Raw genomic sequence first — 8,765 nt, forward strand, 5'->3', positions numbered from 1 at the left:
GTCATATATGTGGGTATATGCATAAGTTTGTATTTTCATATGTATGTAGTGTATATAGGAGGGGTTGACTCTTTGAGAGCAGTATGCAATGAAATTTAATTTTAATGTATGCCAATTAGCGTACACTCAAAGCAAGAATAAAGTTCTGAGTTCTAATGTTCTGACTGTGCCATCCCTGGGCACCGACACTCTGATCTTGCCACAATAATTGGGGGCTTGAAACGTAAGAGATGAAGTTTATCTGCTTAAAAATTGTGACTGTAACAAAATATATACCTCTTGCTGATTTTTATTTTTAATTGTAGAAATTCGGCTCACTGTTTTTTTTTAAAGTTGGTATAAGAACTCACCTTTTAAGCAATTACACAATAGCATATCAGGAAATTCCTGGCACCTTTCAAGAAAGATTCAAACCTAACCAGGAGAGAGTAGTGTAACCAATAAATTTGTCACTTGCGGAATGTTATTTAAAACGAATACTTTGTTGATTAAAGTTCACAGACAACCAACACATTGTATGGTTTGATCATTTGTTTATTGACGCAGGTATCATTTGTTTCTTTACACTATAAAAAAAGATTCCACTTGCCCGTAAGAAACACATTTAGTTTGGCTTGAATTCCTTGGCGATATGTATTTTAACGAGGCCAAGAAGCCCCTTCGGAAAAGTAAAGGTGCACGTTTTCTCTCCCAGATTCGGGGAATAGGTCTTTGGCTCTATGATCACTCGGGGTGGTCTGGATTTTGAGACAACACTCGATTCCCAGTCATCAGGATGTCTCTTTTTCAGCAGCCAACATTTTAAGGAGTCGTTCTTTGTCCGTCCCACTTTTTCCTTTTTAATTTGAGCTCACATAGAGAGCGAGTCCTCGGTCAGGTTCCCTCAGCATATATTCTGGACATATCGAAGGTGAGCCCGCAAGTGAGAGATGCACCAATATAGATTTCAGACAGGGTAAAATAAAGGCAGCATACTTACGCATCAGTAATAGATGTGGGATTACTTCTTTGCATCCCTGGGAAAATGGTAGCGCAAGGCACTTAGCCAACTTCCTACATAATATTTTGTTCATAAGACCTTCAATAAGTCTCACCTGTTTCCATATCCAATGTACAGGTAGTCCTCAATTTATGACAATCGAGGCTCTAATTTTTGTACATAAAAAGGGGATTACACGAGCCCGGCATAAATGCACGGCAGTTGCCAAGCATGATCACATGACCACAGGGATGCCGTAAGGGTCTGTGAAAAAGTCCTAGGTCTTTCAGTGCCGTTGTAAGCAAACAGTTACTAAACGAACGCTTCTAGGTCAAGGTCTATCCCTATGTAATCGCCTGTTAAAGGGTAGCAATTCAGCTTGAATTGCTTGAATCCCATGGGGGGAAGGCGGTCCGGCAGCAGGAATTAGCCAACGGGAAAAGGAAGGATTTATCTAAGTATACAGGGAAAAAAAAGAAAAAAAATGCTTTCCAAGCACAATTATTTTTTATTGTTCGGGAGAAAAGAAAACGAAGGATAAACCCCCACTCCCGCTTTCGGCCTTTCGCCCAGGATCTCGGAGGCCGAGAAGCGAAGCCCCTCAGCGCAGAGCGCCAGGAAAGGCACTGCCACTCTATGCTCCTCTTAAGTGAACAAACCGCTTCCGTTGCCCTTCTCCCGCATGGCTGCCGTCTTCTGTATCCGTGCTTATCCGAGGTACCTTCCCAGCACGGGCAACTTCCTGTTTATACTCTATGGCTGTGCTAAGGGAGAGAAAACATTGCCCTCCCGTGGTCCAAGGAGGTATAGCTGCCAGCAAAAGAAATAAACTTTTTAAATGGCATTTTAAGGTTATTATTCTTTATTATGAAAGGCTTTTGAAGCAGGTTTCCCGTTCCAGCGTTGCAGGAAACGTGCCTCCCGTTGCCCTATTAATATTAACAAGGCGATAATAATAATAACCTTGAAATCCCATTGAAAAGGTTTATTTTTGAGGCTGCAATACCTGTGGTAAAACAGGACAGCACAGTTTTGTGTCTCATAGTATGAACATCGAGGACATCCTAGGGCTTTTTGTCATGTGGTGAAAACAGGTATCGCGGCCGCAAAAAGAAATAAACCTTTTCGATGGCATTTTAAGATTCTTCTGTGCCAGCTCCGCAACCCTGGAGAAAACAGTGCCCTCCTGTGGTCCAAGAAGGAATAGCAGCCAGAAAAAAAAGAAAAAAACCCTTTATAATAGCATTTAAAGATTATTATTGTGTATAAGAGGGAAAAAGAAAGAATCTTGCTTCAAAAGTTTTAACCTGAGGTCAAAAGGTCTACAACGGCCTCCACGCTAACGTAGACAGAAAACAGCGCCATCGTGCGGTCCAAGCAGGGATCGCAGCAACCAAAAGAAAGAAACTTTTTAAATGGAGTATTAGGGTTGTTATGCTATTCCTTCTTGGACCACAAGAGGGCACTGTTTTGTCCAGGGTTGCGGAACGGGCACAGAAGAATCTTAAAATGGCATCGAAAAGGTTTATTTGTTTTTGCGGCCGCGATACCTGTTTTGGCCACACGAGGGCACGAAGTCCGTCCCGTGACTTCAAAGTTATCGCTAACGTGCAGAAAATTGTGCCATCCTGTGGTCAAAGCAGGTATCGCAGCCACAAAAAGAAATCAACCTTTTCGATGGCATTTTAAGATTCTTCTGTGCCCGTTCCGCAACCCTGGAGAAAACAGTGCCCTCCTGTGGTCCAAGAAGGAATAGCAGGCAGAAAAAGCACGGTCGCCGATTTTTTCTGTACCAGCGCTTCTCGGAGCGACCTTCCCAGCGTCAGCGCAACTTCCCGTCCGTCTCCTGTCCAACCCCCATCGCCGTTGGAAAAAAACGACCTTTCAACTTTCATTTTTACTTTTTCAGGGCTGCTCTTTTACCCTTTACCTTTATTCCAACCTTTCTTCTCCCCTTCTTTTCCTTCCTCTCCTCCTACTTCCTTCGTTCTTCCTTCGTTCTTCCTCTCCCTCTCTTTCCTACTTCCCCTTCCCTTCCCCCACTCCTCTACTCCTCTTTCCCCTCCCTTTTTTTTTTTAATAAAAAAGTTTTTATTTTCTGATCAAACAAATATACAATATAAACAATCATTCAAACTCATCAGAAAAAAAAAATCAATTTAGTAAACTCAATCTTCAACCCCTCCTCACCACCCCCCACCCCCGACTTCCCAGAACAAAAACAGGGCATAGATTTCACCAAACATTCGCTAAAATAAACTAGCTAACTGCAAGATTTAATAACTCCCAAGACCCCTTAACTCCCCTTTTACAATTTCATCAACCTCCCTTTTTATAGACACAAAGTAACATGTAATCCAATAACTCTAAGAATTTTAAAACCATTAACAAATATTAAACATTCAAACCTAAAAACATTTTCCCCCTCCTACTTTTCTCAAAGTTCAGATATTTTGAAATCTCATAACAAAAAATAAACCTTAGATATTCACTAATTAAATTTCTACATTTTTATAATTAACCATTAGTACATTAACTAGAAAACCAAAAAAGATTAATCAACCATTAATACATCATATTTAAAAATCAATATTCAACTTTATACTTTTTCCCCCTCAGTAGTTATAACACCTAAAACATAATCATTTTTAACCATGAGTAGAACAACTGCAAAGCCAAAAGAAAAAATTAATCTTCCATTCTTGCTTTCTTATTTTGAAATCTCATAACAAAAAATAAACCTTAGATATTCACTAATTAAATTTCTACATTTTTTAAGTTTCTAAATTTCCCCCTTCATTATTCCTCCCTCCAACTTTTAAAATTTGAAAGATGATCATCAACATAATTAACCATTAATACATAAACTAGAAAACCAAAAAGGATTAATCAACCATTAATACATCATATTTAAGAATCAATATTTAACTTTATACTTTTTCCCCCTCAGTAGTTATAACACCTAAAACATAATCATTTTTAACCATGAGTAGAACAACTACAAAGCCAAAAGAAAAGGTTAATCTTCCATTCTTGCTTTCTTTTTATATTTTTTCCAGTCTTTCTGCATCCCTCCTACTTCTATTTTGAGGAGGTTTTTCATTTTAATTTGAGGTTGATATAACTGCAAAGATTGTCCCCTTTTTAAGAAAATTTCCTCTGATTTAGAGCCCCCAAATCGCCTCTTCATGCTTATATAAATCAGTTCATTCCTTCGTCTGTAAAACCAAAGTTTATCAAGAGTTTGTGAAAAAAAGTTCAGTTGTTTCTTTTCTATTAAATGTATAGATGCCACTGACAAATCTCCTTCATCTTCTGAAACTTCGAAAGTCTGGTCATTTACTACTTTTTTCCAAACCAAGTCATAATTTTGAAAGATTCTATCAATTTTTCCGAAAAGAGCAGAGAATAAGCTCGAAAATTCTTGAGAAAATTCTTCCACCCTCTCTGCTGCAATATCTCCTGAATTGTCATCATGCTCCGTAGTTGTTTTTGTTTCCTCAGTCATTTCTGTTGTTATCCCTTTAAGAATTGCTATTTGGTTACTTATAGCTGCAGTATGATTATTCATGGCTTCTTTTATAAATTCTGTAAGTTCTGCATCAAAATCCTTATAACTCTGTAAATCAGACAACTGTTTCGTTTCTGACACCTCCAAATAGCATCCAGCACTTTCAAGATCTCCTTTCTTAGAAGCCATTTTATTTCAAAGAAATTTTCTTTCTTCCCACAACCATAAAATCATAAAGTCAGAGCCATCCTTTTGAGCAGCTTTCAGCAATACCAAACGAAATAATCTTTTCCCAAACAGCTCTTCAAAATCTATTCCAGCAACTTAAAGCCAATCTCTGAGCACGAGTCTATTAGCAAAGACTTTTTCTAACTTTCACTTTTAAAATCGCAACAAAGAAACGCCATCTTAACTTCCAGCTCAGAAAATCCAATTAGAAACATTGTATCCCCGGAGTTAAGTATTATACTTGCAAAAAGCTTGTCCTCCTGCTTCTGTTCCGCCTGCTTTTTTGAAATCATTTAATCTTCTGTTTGACAGCAGAAATTGGATGCAACGCCTAGCTCTGTAAAAAAAAACAGAGTCCCCCCAGATCCGGAGCTTCAGTGGGCTGAACGGGGAGCTCTCACCCTCCTAACCCCTGGAATTAATCCAGGGGTTTTCGGGGAGCTCTACCCTCACCCACCTGCTCTCCTCCCCTTCTTTTCCCGAAGGGGAGATTTTCAAGCCGTTTGACAGCTGATTAACGCTGTCAGAACGGCTCAACGGAATCACGGGGGCGGCGGTCTAAAAAGACCGTCAATGGCGCTGCGGAGCCAACCCGGAAGTCCTTTCCCCTCCCTTTTCTTTCTCTCCTTTCCCCTTTCTTCTTTCTCCTGTTCTCTCCTGTCCTCTGTTCTCCCTTCCCCTCTCTCCTGTCGTTTCCCTTTCCAGTTCAATCCTTTAGGGTTTAGGGTTTAGAGTTTAGGGTTTAGGGTTTAGGGTTTCGTTTCGTCTCGTTTCCTGACTTCTGGTGGGACCGGAATCAGTTGGCCAGCATGTGCATGCGCTCTGGAGTTGAGCTAGGGCAACACTCGCATGCCCACCAATATGGCTCCCCATGCCACAGGTTCACCATCACGGGACTAGAGCTTCCCATCTCCTCCCAAGGGAAGGGAAAGGAGGCACGGGGCAGGCAAGCCTGCAGGCTCTGGCACCCGTTCTCAGGACCTTTAGTTATCGCTTAGAGCTCTTCGCAGGTAACCCCGGCCTGCATTTTATGGAAAGAAGCTGGGGAGGGGAGCTTTTGTGCAGGGCCGTTGACACCATTGGGTGATGCAAAAAATCAAAATCCAAGGGAAACCATTAGAATGTTGTTGTTGTTGTGTGTGTGCTTATCTCCATATACCCAGCTAGTTTAGAGACATAATACCATACAACTAGTGACAATAAAGTTTCAGCCAATAGAAACTTCTGGCTCAATGATTCCAACACTTTAGGAAGTCTTTGACCGAGGAGCATTCGGGCGAACGCTCCATGGATGGAGAATGGAGCCGGAAGCCCTGCCATGTTGCAGTTTGAAGCACCCGTGGGTGCAGAGATTAATCCACTCTGTTGGGAGAAAGAGTGCCTGTTTGGTGGATAGGAGAGTCTTGGGGCCTCTTGGTAAAGGTAGGCTGGTTGTGTTGCTTTTTGGAAGTATTCTGACTCTTGTTAAGAACGAGTGCAGTTTTTCGCAATCAAATTGTCACACTTTAAAAAGAAATAATAAGTGCAAATTTTATATCCCGAATTGGAAACACGCATCTTACGATTAGTCGCTTTAATAGGGAGATTATCAAGAAAAATATAATCCGTAAAAATACTATACACGTGTGAACTGTATGTTAGTCTATTTAAGACTAAGGATGAGAGCAGGGCCCGAGGGATCAAGCCAGGGAGGCGTTTCCACACGCCCCGATCAGCTCTCTCCTCCTTCTCTCCTCTCGCAGACCCCTACGACCAAGCAACGATCGCCAAGGAGGAGGGGAAAGAAGAGGAGCCCGAGCCCTTTCAGAAGATCGGTCCAAGTACGATCGACGGAGTTTGCAACTTAAGTCATTCACTAGCTTTCAGTGTTTCAGAGCTGAGGTTTCAGGCCCAAGCCAGGGATGGAGCGTTTCTCGCAGAGGCAGGAAGCTCTCACTAGTCCAACAGAAAGAGGACATTCTTTGCCTGTGCGGGACCCGGACTCCATTCCTCTGGGCACGGCCGGTGACAAGTCGGAAAATCTTCCTCAGATGTCTCTTTCACCGGGGTTTGTTTAAGGAGCACCGGTAGCAACCGCTAGGTTTTCTAAGGCGTAGCAGGCAGAATAACTCCCAGGATGCCTGAAAGCTGCTCGGTATCAGGTCTGCTCGTCGGTCCATCCGTCCCACGACTATCGGCACCGAGCGGCTGCAGGGCTCTGAACATCCGTTCAAGCAGAGGGTTTTTTCCCAGCCCTTCCCTGGAAACGCAGGGGTGAACCCGGACCTTTTGCACGCAAAGCAACAGCTCGAACTCGGACCGTGGCCATCCGTCAGGAGCCAAGCCACCTGCTTGCAAATAGCACTCCTAAGTAAACCCAAAAATTAATCTTCCACGTTTGACATAGAGAAGAAAGAAACACGGTCGAGTCGGGGAATTATAAAATTATTCTTGCTTAACGTTATATACTTTTATAAGCATCTGGTTAAAACAATCCAATTTGGCCAAAGTATTTAGATGTAAATACTTTATTGCAAAGAGAAGGAATTAAGCACACGTTATTTATAATTTATAATTATATTCAGACCTAGGAAAAACATTCCACTTGCATTTCTCATGACTTAATTTTAGAATTCACAAAGAGCTGTTCATTAAAGGGGAAGATATTGTCTAAGTATTGTCCTCTGGGATAAAAAAAAGGACATTACCATGTTTTCTTTGGGAATAGGGTGAAATTGAGGGTGGGGAGCGATATTAAAAGTAGAAATTGATCACGATCTGAGATGATAACTACCCCTCGTAAGCGCTGATGAGAGCGCGACTTGGCCTTTGCTGTCTGCGACGGTTTATACAGCCCCCTCCCAAACGCTCCTTCCGCAAAAGGAAGTCTAGCCTCTGTAGCAGCTGTGTCTTTTCAGCCTCTCTCCAGGAAAGAGAGCTGGGGCAAAACAGAGGAAACAGTTACCATGAAGGTGGGCGCCCAGGGCCCCCTCGGTCAAGAAAACTTGGAACTCATCTCACGAGGTCACGTGGGAAACGTCTAGCCTGCTATGCTCTGAATTGAGATCCACGTTTGGGTCAAGGGTTTTTGGGAAAACCTTTTCTCCTTCTGAAAATTGTTTTCTTCCTTTGTAGAAACAGGCGACTATACCTGTGAATTCCGTGGCAAGCAGTACAAGTACTCCACGCCATCCCAGGAACACGTGGCCCTTCACGCACCAATCCACGCGTATCCAGCGGCGACACAGCAACCGGGGAGACCCCGGGGAGACCCCGGGATCCAGGATCTTTCAAGGCAGAGGCCAATCGCACCTCTAAAGCGATCACGAGGGACAGAGCAGTACCGGCATATCTCCCTGATATATCCCCTTTGGGGATATACTTTGAGAGAAGGAGTTGTTCATATTTCAGTGCCAATAGTCAGACCAGATTGCCTATAATTGTTAATACTATCTTAAAGTGTAAATAAAATTATACCTGTATTTTGCAGTTTACACCTTTTTGACAATGTAGATTTTTCAGTTGGACCCATCAGCTGCTTACGGCTTATATAAGATACCGTAGCTGTTTTCTTCTCAGTAAACTGAAATATTCAAAAGCGCGGGAACCCCATTCGCTTACCGGTTGCAGCCATCCCCTTCCAAGGATCGGCCCCTCGGTCCCATTCTCCTCCCTGCACCCGTCCCTAGTCCGAGGGACCGCCTCTGTCCTCCACCACTTCTTCCGCTAGGCCACCCTGGCTCCTTTGCCCTCCGAATCTGCAGCGGCAGTCTTGACACTCTTACTCAGTTAAAGCCTGCTCAGATTTTGCTTTCCATTGGACCGGTTGAAAGGCCAAGAAGTAGGACAGGAAAGCCTCCTTCAGCTGAAGCATCTATCCCTCATCGCCCCAGGCAGCACGTAGCCTCATGACAAACAGTCCCCTCCATCGTCCCCCCTTTCAGTCCATTGAGGTCGGTGGCCATCCCCTCGTCCCCACGGAAGCAGATTCTGCACGTTAACGGTAATTTCTTGAGGAAAGACTTTCTTTGGCCTGTCCTGATCCGTTAGGACTGCTGTTTTGAGGGG

The sequence above is a fragment of the Pituophis catenifer genome, unplaced genomic scaffold (genome assembly GCF_029215685.1).
Source record: "Pituophis catenifer annectens isolate HBS135680 unplaced genomic scaffold, rPitCat1.0.hap2 SCAF_17, whole genome shotgun sequence".
Taxonomy (NCBI): domain Eukaryota; kingdom Metazoa; phylum Chordata; class Lepidosauria; order Squamata; family Colubridae; genus Pituophis; species Pituophis catenifer.